This window comes from Rhinoderma darwinii (assembly GCF_050947455.1).
Source record: "Rhinoderma darwinii isolate aRhiDar2 chromosome 5 unlocalized genomic scaffold, aRhiDar2.hap1 SUPER_5_unloc_11, whole genome shotgun sequence".
Classification (NCBI taxonomy): Eukaryota; Metazoa; Chordata; class Amphibia; order Anura; family Rhinodermatidae; genus Rhinoderma; species Rhinoderma darwinii.
Window position 1 is genome coordinate 354,360 of NW_027461767.1, and position 19,480 is coordinate 373,839.

General features: G+C 47.8%; 12 non-coding genes and 1 pseudogene across 12 annotated transcripts; all 13 read left to right on the forward strand.

Moving 5' to 3' along the window:
• Nucleotides 1-635: 635 nt before the first annotated feature.
• On the forward strand, nucleotides 636-826 carry LOC142684992 (U2 spliceosomal RNA). Its single transcript, XR_012854563.1, has one exon. It is a non-coding gene; the product is annotated as a U2 spliceosomal RNA (small nuclear RNA).
• A 1,292-nt stretch (nucleotides 827-2,118) lies between these two features.
• LOC142684993 (U2 spliceosomal RNA) lies at nucleotides 2,119-2,309 on the forward strand. Its single transcript, XR_012854564.1, has one exon. It is a non-coding gene; the product is annotated as a U2 spliceosomal RNA (small nuclear RNA).
• A 1,292-nt stretch (nucleotides 2,310-3,601) lies between these two features.
• On the forward strand, nucleotides 3,602-3,792 carry LOC142684994 (U2 spliceosomal RNA). Its single transcript, XR_012854565.1, has one exon. It is a non-coding gene; the product is annotated as a U2 spliceosomal RNA (small nuclear RNA).
• A 1,292-nt stretch (nucleotides 3,793-5,084) lies between these two features.
• On the forward strand, nucleotides 5,085-5,275 carry LOC142684995 (U2 spliceosomal RNA). The gene has a single exon (XR_012854566.1). It is a non-coding gene; the product is annotated as a U2 spliceosomal RNA (small nuclear RNA).
• Nucleotides 5,276-6,563: 1,288 nt separating this feature from the next.
• On the forward strand, nucleotides 6,564-6,754 carry LOC142684998 (U2 spliceosomal RNA). The gene has a single exon (XR_012854567.1). It is a non-coding gene; the product is annotated as a U2 spliceosomal RNA (small nuclear RNA).
• Nucleotides 6,755-8,018: 1,264 nt separating this feature from the next.
• LOC142684999 (U2 spliceosomal RNA) lies at nucleotides 8,019-8,209 on the forward strand. Its single transcript, XR_012854568.1, has one exon. It is a non-coding gene; the product is annotated as a U2 spliceosomal RNA (small nuclear RNA).
• A 1,292-nt stretch (nucleotides 8,210-9,501) lies between these two features.
• LOC142685090 (U2 spliceosomal RNA) lies at nucleotides 9,502-9,692 on the forward strand. Its single transcript, XR_012854651.1, has one exon. It is a non-coding gene; the product is annotated as a U2 spliceosomal RNA (small nuclear RNA).
• Nucleotides 9,693-10,988: 1,296 nt separating this feature from the next.
• On the forward strand, nucleotides 10,989-11,179 carry LOC142685000 (U2 spliceosomal RNA). Its single transcript, XR_012854569.1, has one exon. It is a non-coding gene; the product is annotated as a U2 spliceosomal RNA (small nuclear RNA).
• A 1,280-nt stretch (nucleotides 11,180-12,459) lies between these two features.
• On the forward strand, nucleotides 12,460-12,650 carry LOC142685001 (U2 spliceosomal RNA). Its single transcript, XR_012854570.1, has one exon. It is a non-coding gene; the product is annotated as a U2 spliceosomal RNA (small nuclear RNA).
• Nucleotides 12,651-13,958: 1,308 nt separating this feature from the next.
• Nucleotides 13,959-14,153, forward strand: LOC142685117 (U2 spliceosomal RNA). Its single transcript, XR_012854675.1, has one exon. It is a non-coding gene; the product is annotated as a U2 spliceosomal RNA (small nuclear RNA).
• A 1,252-nt stretch (nucleotides 14,154-15,405) lies between these two features.
• LOC142685116 (U2 spliceosomal RNA) lies at nucleotides 15,406-15,629 on the forward strand (annotated as a pseudogene).
• Nucleotides 15,630-16,910: 1,281 nt separating this feature from the next.
• Nucleotides 16,911-17,101, forward strand: LOC142685003 (U2 spliceosomal RNA). Its single transcript, XR_012854572.1, has one exon. It is a non-coding gene; the product is annotated as a U2 spliceosomal RNA (small nuclear RNA).
• A 1,289-nt stretch (nucleotides 17,102-18,390) lies between these two features.
• Nucleotides 18,391-18,581, forward strand: LOC142685004 (U2 spliceosomal RNA). The gene has a single exon (XR_012854573.1). It is a non-coding gene; the product is annotated as a U2 spliceosomal RNA (small nuclear RNA).
• Nucleotides 18,582-19,480: the final 899 nt, after the last annotated feature.

Consider the following 19,480-nt stretch of genomic DNA (forward strand, 5'->3'; position numbering starts at 1 on the left):
TATTTTCCATTTTGCAGTCCCTTGTCTCCCTCTTGTGGCCTCCTGGAGGCAACTAGCTGTGCAAAAAAAAGACAGCCTGGCGGCCGGCTGTTGCAGTGTTGCCCTCTCAGGCAACACTGAGTGACTGACTGAGCCTCACCGTCTTATATAAAGTTCAGACGGAACTTTGCACGTGTCATAGTGGAGCCCTCAGGATTCCAGAGCCAGCTTTCTGACATCATAATGGGGCCTCAGAGATAAAAGCCTGGGCCCAGGCAGTGTTGGTCAGTGCTGCTCAGCAGGCAGCACTGGACTGGACTGGATTACAGCTGATACAAGGTGTGAAGGAACAAGGGGTGGCTGTGGGCATGCACTTGCTGCCGCTGCCAGTGTTTATCTGCATGGCAGCAGGGCATTTGGGCGTTGCCAGGAAGGCGTTTTTATGTAGATTCCTCCTCTTTCAGCACTGCATTGTGGTGCAAGCAAAAGAAGCAAATCCTGTCTGGCTTCCTCTCCGGCCTTTATTCACCTCCCGTGTAGCTGTGAGTGTGTGAGCCTGCAGGGCCCCATGGAATTGCCTAGAAGTAGGCTGAATCGCTGCAAGGGCTGAACAGCAGTATCGGGCAGGCTCGGGCAACGCGCGGCCCGTTCGGGTTATCGCTTCTCGGCCTTTTGGCTAAGATCAAGTGTAGTATCTGTTCTTATCAGTTTAATATCTGATACGTCCCCTATCTGGGGACCATATATTAAATGGATTTTTAGAACAGGGAGATGGAAATAGAGCTTGCTCTGTCCACTCCACGCATTGACCTGGTATTGCAGTATTTCCAGGACCGGTGCACCCTTTCCTTATGTGTTGACTAAAAGCAGATTCCAAAAGTGTTTTTTGTCTTTGCTATTGTTTCTGTCTTTCTGAAGGGATCTCCCCTTTTAATCCCATTATTTCAACACCTGTTGGACAATGCATGAGTGATAATGAGCTCATTGATTAAATGCAATTAATGAATAGATTGCCACCTCTTGTTGTGTGTCGTCTGTGTTTCTGTGTTTCCGGCATTTCACATTGGAACACCTCATTCACCTTCCTTGTCTTCTCTCCGCCCTCCCTTTTAGGTAAGTTAAAGAGCTGCACCTGAGCCAGCCACTGATTGATTGATTGATTGATTGATTGATTGATTGATTGATTGATTGATTGATTGATGCAGCACAACAGTCAAATAGTGGAGTGGAGTAGGGGAACAGCAAACAGCCAATAAAGCAGCCCGCCCGCTCGCCTGCCCGCCACAATGGACCTACCTGTGTACACTAGATGGATGTGATGGAATGTACTGTCGTCCCTACATTTCAAGAAGAAGTAAGAATTGCAGTTGCAACAAAGCCTTGCTTGCCTACAAAGAGAGCAGCAATTTGGATTTGTTACTATGTTACCTAGAAGAATAACAAACTGTGCAAGGATGGAGGTTGTAGGAGCAAGGAGAAGTTGTCTGTAAAGTTGGTGGATGCCTATTTTCCATTTTGCAGTCCCTTGTCTCCCTCTTGTGGCCTCCTGGAGGCAACTAGCTGTGCAAAAAAAAGACAGCCTGGCGGCCGGCTGTTGCAGTGTTGCCCTCTCAGGCAACACTGAGTGACTGACTGAGCCTCACCGTCTTATATAAAGTTCAGACGGAACTTTGCACGTGTCATAGTGGAGCCCTCAGGATTCCAGAGCCAGCTTTCTGACATCATAATGGGGCCTCAGAGATAAAAGCCTGGGCCCAGGCAGTGTTGGTCAGTGCTGCTCAGCAGGCAGCACTGGACTGGACTGGATTACAGCTGATACAAGGTGTGAAGGAACAAGGGGTGGCTGTGGGCATGCACTTGCTGCCGCTGCCAGTGTTTATCTGCATGGCAGCAGGGCATTTGGGCGTTGCCAGGAAGGCGTTTTTATGTAGATTCCTCCTCTTTCAGCACTGCATTGTGGTGCAAGCAAAAGAAGCAAATCCTGTCTGGCTTCCTCTCCGGCCTTTATTCACCTCCCGTGTAGCTGTGAGTGTGTGAGCCTGCAGGGCCCCATGGAATTGCCTAGAAGTAGGCTGAATCGCTGCAAGGGCTGAACAGCAGTATCGGGCAGGCTCGGGCAACGCGCGGCCCGTTCGGGTTATCGCTTCTCGGCCTTTTGGCTAAGATCAAGTGTAGTATCTGTTCTTATCAGTTTAATATCTGATACGTCCCCTATCTGGGGACCATATATTAAATGGATTTTTAGAACAGGGAGATGGAAATAGAGCTTGCTCTGTCCACTCCACGCATTGACCTGGTATTGCAGTATTTCCAGGACCGGTGCACCCTTTCCTTATGTGTTGACTAAAAGCAGATTCCAAAAGTGTTTTTTGTCTTTGCTATTGTTTCTGTCTTTCTGAAGGGATCTCCCCTTTTAATCCCATTATTTCAACACCTGTTGGACAATGCATGAGTGATAATGAGCTCATTGATTAAATGCAATTAATGAATAGATTGCCACCTCTTGTTGTGTGTCGTCTGTGTTTCTGTGTTTCCGGCATTTCACATTGGAACACCTCATTCACCTTCCTTGTCTTCTCTCCGCCCTCCCTTTTAGGTAAGTTAAAGAGCTGCACCTGAGCCAGCCACTGATTGATTGATTGATTGATTGATTGATTGATTGATTGATTGATTGATTGATTGATGCAGCACAACAGTCAAATAGTGGAGTGGAGTAGGGGAACAGCAAACAGCCAATAAAGCAGCCCGCCCGCTCGCCTGCCCGCCACAATGGACCTACCTGTGTACACTAGATGGATGTGATGGAATGTACTGTCGTCCCTACATTTCAAGAAGAAGTAAGAATTGCAGTTGCAACAAAGCCTTGCTTGCCTACAAAGAGAGCAGCAATTTGGATTTGTTACTATGTTACCTAGAAGAATAACAAACTGTGCAAGGATGGAGGTTGTAGGAGCAAGGAGAAGTTGTCTGTAAAGTTGGTGGATGCCTATTTTCCATTTTGCAGTCCCTTGTCTCCCTCTTGTGGCCTCCTGGAGGCAACTAGCTGTGCAAAAAAAAGACAGCCTGGCGGCCGGCTGTTGCAGTGTTGCCCTCTCAGGCAACACTGAGTGACTGACTGAGCCTCACCGTCTTATATAAAGTTCAGACGGAACTTTGCACGTGTCATAGTGGAGCCCTCAGGATTCCAGAGCCAGCTTTCTGACATCATAATGGGGCCTCAGAGATAAAAGCCTGGGCCCAGGCAGTGTTGGTCAGTGCTGCTCAGCAGGCAGCACTGGACTGGACTGGATTACAGCTGATACAAGGTGTGAAGGAACAAGGGGTGGCTGTGGGCATGCACTTGCTGCCGCTGCCAGTGTTTATCTGCATGGCAGCAGGGCATTTGGCCGTTGCCAGGAAGGCGTTTTTATGTAGATTCCTCCTCTTTCAGCACTGCATTGTGGTGCAAGCAAAAGAAGCAAATCCTGTCTGGCTTCCTCTCCGGCCTTTATTCACCTCCCGTGTAGCTGTGAGTGTGTGAGCCTGCAGGGCCCCATGGAATTGCCTAGAAGTAGGCTGAATCGCTGCAAGGGCTGAACAGCAGTATCGGGCAGGCTCGGGCAACGCGCGGCCCGTTCGGGTTATCGCTTCTCGGCCTTTTGGCTAAGATCAAGTGTAGTATCTGTTCTTATCAGTTTAATATCTGATACGTCCCCTATCTGGGGACCATATATTAAATGGATTTTTAGAACAGGGAGATGGAAATAGAGCTTGCTCTGTCCACTCCACGCATTGACCTGGTATTGCAGTATTTCCAGGACCGGTGCACCCTTTCCTTATGTGTTGACTAAAAGCAGATTCCAAAAGTGTTTTTTGTCTTTGCTATTGTTTCTGTCTTTCTGAAGGGATCTCCCCTTTTAATCCCATTATTTCAACACCTGTTGGACAATGCATGAGTGATAATGAGCTCATTGATTAAATGCAATTAATGAATAGATTGCCACCTCTTGTTGTGTGTCGTCTGTGTTTCTGTGTTTCCGGCATTTCACATTGGAACACCTCATTCACCTTCCTTGTCTTCTCTCCGCCCTCCCTTTTAGGTAAGTTAAAGAGCTGCACCTGAGCCAGCCACTGATTGATTGATTGATTGATTGATTGATTGATTGATTGATTGATTGATTGATTGATGCAGCACAACAGTCAAATAGTGGAGTGGAGTAGGGGAACAGCAAACAGCCAATAAAGCAGCCCGCCCGCTCGCCTGCCCGCCACAATGGACCTACCTGTGTACACTAGATGGATGTGATGGAATGTACTGTCGTCCCTACATTTCAAGAAGAAGTAAGAATTGCAGTTGCAACAAAGCCTTGCTTGCCTACAAAGAGAGCAGCAATTTGGATTTGTTACTATGTTACCTAGAAGAATAACAAACTGTGCAAGGATGGAGGTTGTAGGAGCAAGGAGAAGTTGTCTGTAAAGTTGGTGGATGCCTATTTTCCATTTTGCAGTCCCTTGTCTCCCTCTTGTGGCCTCCTGGAGGCAACTAGCTGTGCAAAAAAAAGACAGCCTGGCGGCCGGCTGTTGCAGTGTTGCCCTCTCAGGCAACACTGAGTGACTGACTGAGCCTCACCGTCTTATATAAAGTTCAGACGGAACTTTGCACGTGTCATAGTGGAGCCCTCAGGATTCCAGAGCCAGCTTTCTGACATCATAATGGGGCCTCAGAGATAAAAGCCTGGGCCCAGGCAGTGTTGGTCAGTGCTGCTCAGCAGGCAGCACTGGACTGGACTGGATTACAGCTGATACAAGGTGTGAAGGAACAAGGGGTGGCTGTGGGCATGCACTTGCTGCCGCTGCCAGTGTTTATCTGCATGGCAGCAGGGCATTTGGGCGTTGCCAGGAAGGCGTTTTTATGTAGATTCCTCCTCTTTCAGCACTGCATTGTGGTGCAAGCAAAAGAAGCAAATCCTGTCTGGCTTCCTCTCCGGCCTTTATTCACCTCCCGTGTAGCTGTGAGTGTGTGAGCCTGCAGGGCCCCATGGAATTGCCTAGAAGTAGGCTGAATCGCTGCAAGGGCTGAACAGCAGTATCGGGCAGGCTCGGGCAACGCGCGGCCCGTTCGGGTTATCGCTTCTCGGCCTTTTGGCTAAGATCAAGTGTAGTATCTGTTCTTATCAGTTTAATATCTGATACGTCCCCTATCTGGGGACCATATATTAAATGGATTTTTAGAACAGGGAGATGGAAATAGAGCTTGCTCTGTCCACTCCACGCATTGACCTGGTATTGCAGTATTTCCAGGACCGGTGCACCCTTTCCTTATGTGTTGACTAAAAGCAGATTCCAAAAGTGTTTTTTGTCTTTGCTATTGTTTCTGTCTTTCTGAAGGGATCTCCCCTTTTAATCCCATTATTTCAACACCTGTTGGACAATGCATGAGTGATAATGAGCTCATTGATTAAATGCAATTAATGAATAGATTGCCACCTCTTGTTGTGTGTCGTCTGTGTTTCTGTGTTTCCGGCATTTCACATTGGAACACCTCATTCACCTTCCTTGTCTTCTCTCCGCCCTCCCTTTTAGGTAAGTTAAAGAGCTGCACCTGAGCCAGCCACTGATTGATTGATTGATTGATTGATTGATTGATTGATTGATTGATTGATTGATGCAGCACAACAGTCAAATAGTGGAGTGGAGTAGGGGAACAGCAAACAGCCAATAAAGCAGCCCGCCCGCTCGCCTGCCCGCCACAATGGACCTACCTGTGTACACTAGATGGATGTGATGGAATGTACTGTCGTCCCTACATTTCAAGAAGAAGTAAGAATTGCAGTTGCAACAAAGCCTTGCTTGCCTACAAAGAGAGCAGCAATTTGGATTTGTTACTATGTTACCTAGAAGAATAACAAACTGTGCAAGGATGGAGGTTGTAGGAGCAAGGAGAAGTTGTCTGTAAAGTTGGTGGATGCCTATTTTCCATTTTGCAGTCCCTTGTCTCCCTCTTGTGGCCTCCTGGAGGCAACTAGCTGTGCAAAAAAAAGACAGCCTGGCGGCCGGCTGTTGCAGTGTTGCCCTCTCAGGCAACACTGAGTGACTGACTGAGCCTCACCGTCTTATATAAAGTTCAGACGGAACTTTGCACGTGTCATAGTGGAGCCCTCAGGATTCCAGAGCCAGCTTTCTGACATCATAATGGGGCCTCAGAGATAAAAGCCTGGGCCCAGGCAGTGTTGGTCAGTGCTGCTCAGCAGGCAGCACTGGACTGGACTGGATTACAGCTGATACAAGGTGTGAAGGAACAAGGGGTGGCTGTGGGCATGCACTTGCTGCCGCTGCCAGTGTTTATCTGCATGGCAGCAGGGCATTTGGGCGTTGCCAGGAAGGCGTTTTTATGTAGATTCCTCCTCTTTCAGCACTGCATTGTGGTGCAAGCAAAAGAAGCAAATCCTGTCTGGCTTCCTCTCCGGCCTTTATTCACCTCCCGTGTAGCTGTGAGTGTGTGAGCCTGCAGGGCCCCATGGAATTGCCTAGAAGTAGGCTGAATCGCTGCAAGGGCTGAACAGCAGTATCGGGCAGGCTCGGGCAACGCGCGGCCCGTTCGGGTTATCGCTTCTCGGCCTTTTGGCTAAGATCAAGTGTAGTATCTGTTCTTATCAGTTTAATATCTGATACGTCCCCTATCTGGGGACCATATATTAAATGGATTTTTAGAACAGGGAGATGGAAATAGAGCTTGCTCTGTCCACTCCACGCATTGACCTGGTATTGCAGTATTTCCAGGACCGGTGCACCCTTTCCTTATGTGTTGACTAAAAGCAGATTCCAAAAGTGTTTTTTGTCTTTGCTATTGTTTCTGTCTTTCTGAAGGGATCTCCCCTTTTAATCCCATTATTTCAACACCTGTTGGACAATGCATGAGTGATAATGAGCTCATTGATTAAATGCAATTAATGAATAGATTGCCACCTCTTGTTGTGTGTCGTCTGTGTTTCTGTGTTTCCGGCATTTCACATTGGAACACCTCATTCACCTTCCTTGTCTTCTCTCCGCCCTCCCTTTTAGGTAAGTTAAAGAGCTGCACCTGAGCCAGCCACTGATTGATTGATTGATTGATTGATTGATGCAGCACAACAGTCAAATAGTGGAGTGGAGTAGGGGAACAGCAAACAGCCAATAAAGCAGCCCGCCCGCTCGCCTGCCCGCCACAATGGACCTACCTGTGTACACTAGATGGATGTGATGGAATGTACTGTCGTCCCTACATTTCAAGAAGAAGTAAGAATTGCAGTTGCAACAAAGCCTTGCTTGCCTACAAAGAGAGCAGCAATTTGGATTTGTTACTATGTTACCTAGAAGAATAACAAACTGTGCAAGGATGGAGGTTGTAGGAGCAAGGAGAAGTTGTCTGTAAAGTTGGTGGATGCCTATTTTCCATTTTGCAGTCCCTTGTCTCCCTCTTGTGGCCTCCTGGAGGCAACTAGCTGTGCAAAAAAAAGACAGCCTGGCGGCCGGCTGTTGCAGTGTTGCCCTCTCAGGCAACACTGAGTGACTGACTGAGCCTCACCGTCTTATATAAAGTTCAGACGGAACTTTGCACGTGTCATAGTGGAGCCCTCAGGATTCCAGAGCCAGCTTTCTGACATCATAATGGGGCCTCAGAGATAAAAGCCTGGGCCCAGGCAGTGTTGGTCAGTGCTGCTCAGCAGGCAGCACTGGACTGGACTGGATTACAGCTGATACAAGGTGTGAAGGAACAAGGGGTGGCTGTGGGCATGCACTTGCTGCCGCTGCCAGTGTTTATCTGCATGGCAGCAGGGCATTTGGGCGTTGCCAGGAAGGCGTTTTTATGTAGATTCCTCCTCTTTCAGCACTGCATTGTGGTGCAAGCAAAAGAAGCAAATCCTGTCTGGCTTCCTCTCCGGCCTTTATTCACCTCCCGTGTAGCTGTGAGTGTGTGAGCCTGCAGGGCCCCATGGAATTGCCTAGAAGTAGGCTGAATCGCTGCAAGGGCTGAACAGCAGTATCGGGCAGGCTCGGGCAACGCGCGGCCCGTTCGGGTTATCGCTTCTCGGCCTTTTGGCTAAGATCAAGTGTAGTATCTGTTCTTATCAGTTTAATATCTGATACGTCCCCTATCTGGGGACCATATATTAAATGGATTTTTAGAACAGGGAGATGGAAATAGAGCTTGCTCTGTCCACTCCACGCATTGACCTGGTATTGCAGTATTTCCAGGACCGGTGCACCCTTTCCTTATGTGTTGACTAAAAGCAGATTCCAAAAGTGTTTTTTGTCTTTGCTATTGTTTCTGTCTTCCTGAAGGGATCTCCCCTTTTAATCCCATTATTTCAACACCTGTTGGACAATGCATGAGTGATAATGAGCTCATTGATTAAATGCAATTAATGAATAGATTGCCACCTCTTGTTGTGTGTCGTCTGTGTTTCTGTGTTTCCGGCATTTCACATTGGAACACCTCATTCACCTTCCTTGTCTTCTCTCCGCCCTCCCTTTTAGGTAAGTTAAAGAGCTGCACCTGAGCCAGCCACTGATTGATTGATTGATTGATTGATTGATTGATTGATTGATTGATTGATTGATTGATGCAGCACAACAGTCAAATAGTGGAGTGGAGTAGGGGAACAGCAAACAGCCAATAAAGCAGCCCGCCCGCTCGCCTGCCCGCCACAATGGACCTACCTGTGTACACTAGATGGATGTGATGGAATGTACTGTCGTCCCTACATTTCAAGAAGAAGTAAGAATTGCAGTTGCAACAAAGCCTTGCTTGCCTACAAAGAGAGCAGCAATTTGGATTTGTTACTATGTTACCTAGAAGAATAACAAACTGTGCAAGGATGGAGGTTGTAGGAGCAAGGAGAAGTTGTCTGTAAAGTTGGTGGATGCCTATTTTCCATTTTGCAGTCCCTTGTCTCCCTCTTGTGGCCTCCTGGAGGCAACTAGCTGTGCAAAAAAAAGACAGCCTGGCGGCCGGCTGTTGCAGTGTTGCCCTCTCAGGCAACACTGAGTGACTGACTGAGCCTCACCGTCTTATATAAAGTTCAGACGGAACTTTGCACGTGTCATAGTGGAGCCCTCAGGATTCCAGAGCCAGCTTTCTGACATCATAATGGGGCCTCAGAGATAAAAGCCTGGGCCCAGGCAGTGTTGGTCAGTGCTGCTCAGCAGGCAGCACTGGACTGGACTGGATTACAGCTGATACAAGGTGTGAAGGAACAAGGGGTGGCTGTGGGCATGCACTTGCTGCCGCTGCCAGTGTTTATCTGCATGGCAGCAGGGCATTTGGGCGTTGCCAGGAAGGCGTTTTTATGTAGATTCCTCCTCTTTCAGCACTGCATTGTGGTGCAAGCAAAAGAAGCAAATCCTGTCTGGCTTCCTCTCCGGCCTTTATTCACCTCCCGTGTAGCTGTGAGTGTGTGAGCCTGCAGGGCCCCATGGAATTGCCTAGAAGTAGGCTGAATCGCTGCAAGGGCTGAACAGCAGTATCGGGCAGGCTCGGGCAACGCGCGGCCCGTTCGGGTTATCGCTTCTCGGCCTTTTGGCTAAGATCAAGTGTAGTATCTGTTCTTATCAGTTTAATATCTGATACGTCCCCTATCTGGGGACCATATAATAAATGGATTTTTAGAACAGGGAGATGGAAATAGAGCTTGCTCTGTCCACTCCACGCATTGACCTGGTATTGCAGTATTTCCAGGACCGGTGCACCCTTTCCTTATGTGTTGACTAAAAGCAGATTCCAAAAGTGTTTTTTGTCTTTGCTATTGTTTCTGTCTTTCTGAAGGGATCTCCCCTTTTAATCCCATTATTTCAACACCTGTTGGACAATGCATGAGTGATAATGAGCTCATTGATTAAATGCAATTAATGAATAGATTGCCACCTCTTGTTGTGTGTCGTCTGTGTTTCTGTGTTTCCGGCATTTCACATTGGAACACCTCATTCACCTTCCTTGTTTTCTCTCCGCCCTCCCTTTTAGGTAAGTTAAAGAGCTGCACCTGAGCCAGCCACTGATTGATTGATTGATTGATTGATTGATTGATTGATTGATTGATTGATTGATTGATTGATGCAGCACAACAGTCAAATAGTGGAGTGGAGTAGGGGAACAGCAAACAGCCAATAAAGCAGCCCGCCCGCTCGCCTGCCCGCCACAATGGACCTACCTGTGTACACTAGATGGATGTGATGGAATGTACTGTCGTCCCTACATTTCAAGAAGAAGTAAGAATTGCAGTTGCAACAAAGCCTTGCTTGCCTACAAAGAGAGCAGCAATTTGGATTTGTTACTATGTTACCTAGAAGAATAACAAACTGTGCAAGGATGGAGGTTGTAGGAGCAAGGAGAAGTTGTCTGTAAAGTTGGTGGATGCCTATTTTCCATTTTGCAGTCCCTTGTCTCCCTCTTGTGGCCTCCTGGAGGCAACTAGCTGTGAAAAAAAAAGACAGCCTGGCGGCCGGCTGTTGCAGTGTTGCCCTCTCAGGCAACACTGAGTGACTGACTGAGCCTCACCGTCTTATATAAAGTTCAGACGGAACTTTGCACGTGTCATAGTGGAGCCCTCAGGATTCCAGAGCCAGCTTTCTGACATCATAATGGGGCCTCAGAGATAAAAGCCTGGGCCCAGGCAGTGTTGGTCAGTGCTGCTCAGCAGGCAGCACTGGACTGGACTGGATTACAGCTGATACAAGGTGTGAAGGAACAAGGGGTGGCTGTGGGCATGCACTTGCTGCCGCTGCCAGTGTTTATCTGCATGGCAGCAGGGCATTTGGGCGTTGCCAGGAAGGCGTTTTTATGTAGATTCCTCCTCTTTCAGCACTGCATTGTGGTGCAAGCAAAAGAAGCAAATCCTGTCTGGCTTCCTCTCCGGCCTTTATTCACCTCCCGTGTAGCTGTGAGTGTGTGAGCCTGCAGGGCCCCATGGAATTGCCTAGAAGTAGGCTGAATCGCTGCAAGGGCTGAACAGCAGTATCGGGCAGGCTCGGGCAACGCGCGGCCCGTTCGGGTTATCGCTTCTCGGCCTTTTGGCTAAGATCAAGTGTAGTATCTGTTCTTATCAGTTTAATATCTGATACGTCCCCTATCTGGGGACCATATATTAAATGGATTTTTAGAACAGGGAGATGGAAATAGAGCTTGCTCTGTCCACTCCACGCATTGACCTGGTATTGCAGTATTTCCAGGACCGGTGCACCCTTTCCTTATGTGTTGACTAAAAGCAGATTCCAAAAGTGTTTTTTGTCTTTGCTATTGTTTCTGTCTTTCTGAAGGGATCTCCCCTTTTAATCCCATTATTTCAACACCTGTTGGACAATGCATGAGTGATAATGAGCTCATTGATTAAATGCAATTAATGAATAGATTGCCACCTCTTGTTGTGTGTCGTCTGTGTTTCTGTGTTTCCGGCATTTCACATTGGAACACCTCATTCACCTTCCTTGTCTTCTCTCCGCCCTCCCTTTTAGGTAAGTTAAAGAGCTGCACCTGAGCCAGCCACTGATTGATTGATTGATTGATTGATTGATTGATTGATTGATTGATGCAGCACAACAGTCAAATAGTGGAGTGGAGTAGGGGAACAGCAAACAGCCAATAAAGCAGCCCGCCCGCTCGCCTGCCCGCCACAATGGACCTACCTGTGTACACTAGATGGATGTGATGGAATGTACTGTCGTCCCTACATTTCAAGAAGAAGTAAGAATTGCAGTTGCAACAAAGCCTTGCTTGCCTACAAAGAGAGCAGCAATTTGGATTTGTTACTATGTTACCTAGAAGAATAACAAACTGTGCAAGGATGGAGGTTGTAGGAGCAAGGAGAAGTTGTCTGTAAAGTTGGTGGATGCCTATTTTTCATTTTGCAGTCCCTTGTCTCCCTCTTGTGGCCTCCTGGAGGCAACTAGCTGTGCAAAAAAAAGACAGCCTGGCGGCCGGCTGTTGCAGTGTTGCCCTCTCAGGCAACACTGAGTGACTGACTGAGCCTCACCGTCTTATATAAAGTTCAGACGGAACTTTGCACGTGTCATAGTGGAGCCCTCAGGATTCCAGAGCCAGCTTTCTGACATCATAATGGGGCCTCAGAGATAAAAGCCTGGGCCCAGGCAGTGTTGGTCAGTGCTGCTCAGCAGGCAGCACTGGACTGGACTGGATTACAGCTCATACAAGGTGTGAAGGAACAAGGGGTGGCTGTGGGCATGCACTTGCTGCCGCTGCCAGTGTTTATCTGCATGGCAGCAGGGCATTTGGGCGTTGCCAGGAAGGCATTTTTATGTAGATTCCTCCTCTTTCAGCACTGCATTGTGGTGCAAGCAAAAGAAGCAAATCCTGTCTGGCTTCCTCTCCGGCCTTTATTCACCTCCCGTGTAGCTGTGAGTGTGTGAGCCTGCAGGGCCCCATGGAATTGCCTAGAAGTAGGCTGAATCGCTGCAAGGGCTGAACAGCAGTATCGGGCAGGCTCGGGCAACGCGCGGCCCGTTCGGGTTATCGCTTCTCGGCCTTTTGGCTAAGATCAAGTGTAGTATCTGTTCTTATCAGTTTAATATCTGATACGTCCCCTATCTGGGGACCATATATTAAATGGATTTTTAGAACAGGGAGATGGAAATAGAGCTTGCTCTGTCCACTCCACGCATTGACCTGGTATTGCAGTATTTCCAGGACCGGTGCACCCTTTCCTTATGTGTTGACTAAAAGCAGATTCCAAAAGTGTTTTTTGTCTTTGCTATTGTTTCTGTCTTTCTGAAGGGATCTCCCCTTTTAATCCCATTATTTCAACACCTGTTGGACAATGCATGAGTGATAATGAGCTCATTGATTAAATGCAATTAATGAATAGATTGCCACCTCTTGTTGTGTGTCGTCTGTGTTTCTGTGTTTCCGGCATTTCACATTGGAACACCTCATTCACCTTCCTTGTCTTCTCTCCGCCCTCCCTTTTAGGTAAGTTAAAGAGCTGCACCTGAGCCAGCCACTGATTGATTGATTGATTGATTGATTGATTGATTGATTGATTGATTGATTGATTGATTGATTGATTGATTGATGCAGCACAACAGTCAAATAGTGGAGTGGAGTAGGGGAACAGCAAACAGCCAATAAAGCAGCCCGCCCGCTCGCCTGCCCGCCACAATGGACCTACCTGTGTACACTAGATGGATGTGATGGAATGTACTGTCGTCCCTACATTTCAAGAAGAAGTAAGAATTGCAGTTGCAACAAAGCCTTGCTTGCCTACAAAGAGAGCAGCAATTTGGATTTGTTACTATGTTACCTAGAAGAATAACAAACTGTGCAAGGATGGAGGTTGTAGGAGCAAGGAGAAGTTGTCTGTAAAGTTGGTGGATGCCTATTTTCCATTTTGCAGTCCCTTGTCTCCCTCTTGTGGCCTCCTGGAGGCAACTAGCTGTGCAAAAAAAAGACAGCCTGGCGGCCGGCTGTTGCAGTGTTGCCCTCTCAGGCAACACTGAGTGACTGACTGAGCCTCACCGTCTTATATAAAGTTCAGACGGAACTTTGCACGTGTCATAGTGGAGCCCTCAGGATTCCAGAGCCAGCTTTCTGACATCATAATGGGGCCTCAGAGATAAAAGCCTGGGCCCAGGCAGTGTTGGTCAGTGCTGCTCAGCAGGCAGCACTGGACTGGACTGGATTACAGCTGATACAAGGTGTGAAGGAACAAGGGGTGGCTGTGGGCATGCACTTGCTGCCGCTGCCAGTGTTTATCTGCATGGCAGCAGGGCATTTGGGCGTTGCCAGGAAGGCGTTTTTATGTAGATTCCTCCTCTTTCAGCACTGCATTGTGGTGCAAGCAAAAGAAGCAAATCCTGTCTGGCTTCCTCTCCGGCCTTTATTCACCTCCCGTGTAGCTGTGAGTGTGTGAGCCTGCAGGGCCCCATGGAATTGCCTAGAAGTAGGCTGAATCGCTGCAAGGGCTGAACAGCAGTATCGGGCAGGCTCGGGCAACGCGCGGCCCGTTCGGGTTATCGCTTCTCGGCCTTTTGGCTAAGATCAAGTGTAGTATCTGTTCTTATCAGTTTAATATCTGATACGTCCCCTATCTGGGGACCATATATTAAATGGATTTTTAGAACAGGGAGATGGAAATAGAGCTTGCTCTGTCCACTCCACGCATTGACCTGGTATTGCAGTATTTCCAGGACGACTAAAAGCAGATTCCAAAAGTGTTTTTTGTCTTTGCTATTGTTTCTGTCTTTCTGAAGGGATCTCCCCTTTTAATCCCATTATTTCAACACCTGTTGGACAATGCATGAGTGATAATGAGCTCATTGATTAAATGCAATTAATGAATAGATTGCCACCTCTTGTTGTGTGTCGTCTGTGTTTCTGTGTTTCCGGCATTTCACATTGGAACACCTCATTCACCTTCCTTGTCTTCTCTCCGCCCTCCCTTTTAGGTAAGTTAAAGAGCTGCACCTGAGCCAGCCACTGATTGATTGATTGATTGATTGATTGATTGATTGATTGATTGATGCAGCACAACAGTCAAATAGTGGAGTGGAGTAGGGGAACAGCAAACAGCCAATAAAGCAGCCCGCCCGCTCGCCTGCCCGCCACAATGGACCTACCTGTGTACACTAGATGGATGTGATGGAATGTACTGTCGTCCCTACATTTCAAGAAGAAGTAAGAATTGCAGTTGCAACAAAGCCTTGCTTGCCTACAAAGAGAGCAGCAATTTGGATTTGTTACTATGTTACCTAGAAGAATAACAAACTGTGCAAGGATGGAGGTTGTAGGAGCAAGGAGAAGTTGTCTGTAAAGTTGGTGGATGCCTATTTTTCATTTTGCAGTCCCTTGTCTCCCTCTTGTGGCCTCCTGGAGGCAACTAGCTGTGCAAAAAAAAGACAGCCTGGCGGCCGGCTGTTGCAGTGTTGCCCTCTCAGGCAACACTGAGTGACTGACTGAGCCTCACCGTCTTATATAAAGTTCAGACGGAACTTTGCACGTGTCATAGTGGAGCCCTCAGGATTCCAGAGCCAGCTTTCTGACATCATAATGGGGCCTCAGAGATAAAAGCCTGGGCCCAGGCAGTGTTGGTCAGTGCTGCTCAGCAGGCAGCACTGGACTGGACTGGATTACAGCTCATACAAGGTGTGAAGGAACAAGGGGTGGCTGTGGGCATGCACTTGCTGCCGCTGCCAGTGTTTATCTGCATGGCAGCAGGGCATTTGGGCGTTGCCAGGAAGGCATTTTTATGTAGATTCCTCCTCTTTCAGCACTGCATTGTGGTGCAAGCAAAAGAAGCAAATCCTGTCTGGCTTCCTCTCCGGCCTTTATTCACCTCCCGTGTAGCTGTGAGTGTGTGAGCCTGCAGGGCCCCATGGAATTGCCTAGAAGTAGGCTGAATCGCTGCAAGGGCTGAACAGCAGTATCGGGCAGGCTCGGGCAACGCGCGGCCCGTTCGGGTTATCGCTTCTCGGCCTTTTGGCTAAGATCAAGTGTAGTATCTGTTCTTATCAGTTTAAGATCAAGTGTAGTATCTGTTCTTATCAGTTTAATATCTGATACGTCCCCTATCTGGGGACCATATATTAAATGGATTTTTAGAACAGGGAGATGGAAATAGAGCTTGCTCTGTCCACTCCACGCATTGACCTGGTATTGCAGTATTTCCAGGACCGGTGCACCCTTTCCTTATGTGTTGACTAAAAGCAGATTCCAAAAGTGTTTTTTGTCTTTGCTATTGTTTCTGTCTTTCTGAAGGGATCTCCCCTTTTAATCCCATTATTTCAACACCTGTTGGACAATGCATGAGTGATAATGAGCTCATTGATTAAATGCAATTAATGAATAGATTGCCACCTCTTGTTGTGTGTCGTCTGTGTTTCTGTGTTTCCGGCATTTCACATTGGAACACCTCATTCACCTTCCTTGTCTTCTCTCCGCCCTCCCTTTTAGGTAAGTTAAAGAGCTGCACCTGAGCCAGCCACTTGATTGATTGATTGATTGATTGATTGATTGATTGATTGATTGATGCAGCACAACAGTCAAATAGTGGAGTGGAGTAGGGGAACAGCAAACAGCCAATAAAGCAGCCCGCCCGCTCGCCTGCCCGCCACAATGGACCTACCTGTGTACACTAGATGGATGTGATGGAATGTACTGTCGTCCCTACATTTCAAGAAGAAGTAAGAATTGCAGTTGCAACAAAGCCTTGCTTGCCTACAAAGAGAGCAGCAATTTGGATTTGTTACTATGTTACCTAGAAGAATAACAAACTGTGCAAGGATGGAGGTTGTAGGAGCAAGGAGAAGTTGTCTGTAAAGTTGGTGGATGCCTATTTTCCATTTTGCAGTCCCTTGTCTCCCTCTTGTGGCCTCCTGGAGGCAACTAGCTGTGCAAAAAAAAGACAGCCTGGCGGCCGGCTGTTGCAGTGTTGCCCTCTCAGGCAACACTGAGTGACTGACTGAGCCTCACCGTCTTATATAAAGTTCAGACGGAACTTTGCACGTGTCATAGTGGAGCCCTCAGGATTCCAGAGCCAGCTTTCTGACATCATAATGGGGCCTCAGAGATAAAAGCCTGGGCCCAGGCAGTGTTGGTCAGTGCTGCTCAGCAGGCAGCACTGGACTGGACTGGATTACAGCTGATACAAGGTGTGAAGGAACAAGGGGTGGCTGTGGGCATGCACTTGCTGCCGCTGCCAGTGTTTATCTGCATGGCAGCAGGGCATTTGGGCGTTGCCAGGAAGGCGTTTTTATGTAGATTCCTCCTCTTTCAGCACTGCATTGTGGTGCAAGCAAAAGAAGCAAATCCTGTCTGGCTTCCTCTCCGGCCTTTATTCACCTCCCGTGTAGCTGTGAGTGTGTGAGCCTGCAGGGCCCCATGGAATTGCCTAGAAGTAGGCTGAATCGCTGCAAGGGCTGAACAGCAGTATCGGGCAGGCTCGGGCAACGCGCGGCCCGTTCGGGTTATCGCTTCTCGGCCTTTTGGCTAAGATCAAGTGTAGTATCTGTTCTTATCAGTTTAATATCTGATACGTCCCCTATCTGGGGACCATATATTAAATGGATTTTTAGAACAGGGAGATGGAAATAGAGCTTGCTCTGTCCACTCCACGCATTGACCTGGTATTGCAGTATTTCCAGGACCGGTGCACCCTTTCCTTATGTGTTGACTAAAAGCAGATTCCAAAAGTGTTTTTTGTCTTTGCTATTGTTTCTGTCTTTCTGAAGGGATCTCCCCTTTTAATCCCATTATTTCAACACCTGTTGGACAATGCATGAGTGATAATGAGCTCATTGATTAAATGCAATTAATGAATAGATTGCCACCTCTTGTTGTGTGTCGTCTGTGTTTCTGTGTTTCCGGCATTTCACATTGGAACACCTCATTCACCTTCCTTGTCTTCTCTCCGCCCTCCCTTTTAGGTAAGTTAAAGAGCTGCACCTGAGCCAGCCACTTGATTGATTGATTGATTGATTGATTGATTGATTGATTGATTGATTGATTGATGCAGCACAACAGTCAAATAGTGGAGTGGAGTAGGGGAACAGCAAACAGCCAATAAAGCAGCCCGCCCGCTCGCCTGCCCGCCACAATGGACCTACCTGTGTACACTAGATGGATGTGATGGAATGTACTGTCGTCCCTACATTTCAAGAAGAAGTAAGAATTGCAGTTGCAACAAAGCCTTGCTTGCCTACAAAGAGAGCAGCAATTTGGATTTGTTACTATGTTACCTAGAAGAATAACAAACTGTGCAAGGATGGAGGTTGTAGGAGCAAGGAGAAGTTGTCTGTAAAGTTGGTGGATGCCTATTTTCCATTTTGCAGTCCCTTGTCTCCCTCTTGTGGCCTCCTGGAGGCAACTAGCTGTGCAAAAAAAAGACAGCCTGGCGGCCGGCTGTTGCAGTGTTGCCCTCTCAGGCAACACTGAGTGACTGACTGAGCCTCACCGTCTTATATAAAGTTCAGACGGAACTTTGCACGTGTCATAGTGGAGCCCTCAGGATTCCAGAGCCAGCTTTCTGACATCATAATGGGGCCTCAGAGATAAAAGCCTGGGCCCAGGCAGTGTTGGTCAGTGCTGCTCAGCAGGCAGCACTGGACTGGACTGGATTACAGCTGATACAAGGTGTGAAGGAACAAGGGGTGGCTGTGGGCATGCACTTGCTGCCGCTGCCAGTGTTTATCTGCATGGCAGCAGGGCATTTGGGCGTTGCCAGGAAGGCGTTTTTATGTAGATTCCTCCTCTTTCAGCACTGCATTGTGGTGCAAGCAAAAGAAGCAAATCCTGTCTGGCTTCCTCTCCGGCCTTTATTCACCTCCCGTGTAGCTGTGAGTGTGTGAGCCTGCAGGGCCCCATGGAATTGCCTAGAAGTAGGCTGAATCGCTGCAAGGGCTGAACAGCAGTATCGGGCAGGCTCGGGCAACGCGCGGCCCGTTCGGGTTATCGCTTCTCGGCCTTTTGGCTAAGATCAAGTGTAGTATCTGTTCTTATCAGTTTAATATCTGATACGTCCCCTATCTGGGGACCATATATTAAATGGATTTTTAGAACAGGGAGATGGAAATAGAGCTTGCTCTGTCCACTCCACGCATTGACCTGGTATTGCAGTATTTCCAGGACCGGTGCACCCTTTCCTTATGTGTTGACTAAAAGCAGATTCCAAAAGTGTTTTTTGTCTTTGCTATTGTTTCTGTCTTTCTGAAGGGATCTCCCTTTTTAATCCCATTATTTCAACACCTGTTGGACAATGCATGAGTGATAATGAGCTCATTGATTAAATGCAATTAATGAATAGATTGCCACCTCTTGTTGTGTGTCGTCTGTGTTTCTGTGTTTCCGGCATTTCACATTGGAACACCTCATTCACCTTCCTTGTCTTCTCTCCGCCCTCCCTTTTAGGTAAGTTAAAGAGCTGCACCTGAGCCAGCCACTGATTGATTGATTGATTGATTGATTGATTGATTGATTGATTGATTGATTGATGCAGCACAACAGTCAAATAGTGGAGTGGAGTAGGGGAACAGCAAACAGCCAATAAAGCAGCCCGCCCGCTCGCCTGCCCGCCACAATGGACCTACCTGTGTACACTAGATGGATGTGATGGAATGTACTGTCGTCCCTACATTTCAAGAAGAAGTAAGAATTGCAGTTGCAACAAAGCCTTGCTTGCCTACAAAGAGAGCAGCAATTTGGATTTGTTACTATGTTACCTAGAAGAATAACAAACTGTGCAAGGATGGAGGTTGTAGGAGCAAGGAGAAGTTGTCTGTAAAGTTGGTGGATGCCTATTTTCCATTTTGCAGTCCCTTGTCTCCCTCTTGTGGCCTCCTGGAGGCAACTAGCTGTGCAAAAAAAAGACAGCCTGGCGGCCGGCTGTTGCAGTGTTGCCCTCTCAGGCAACACTGAGTGACTGACTGAGCCTCACCGTCTTATATAAAGTTCAGACGGAACTTTGCACGTGTCATAGTGGAGCCCTCAGGATTCCAGAGCCAGCTTTCTGACATCATAATGGGGCCTCAGAGATAAAAGCCT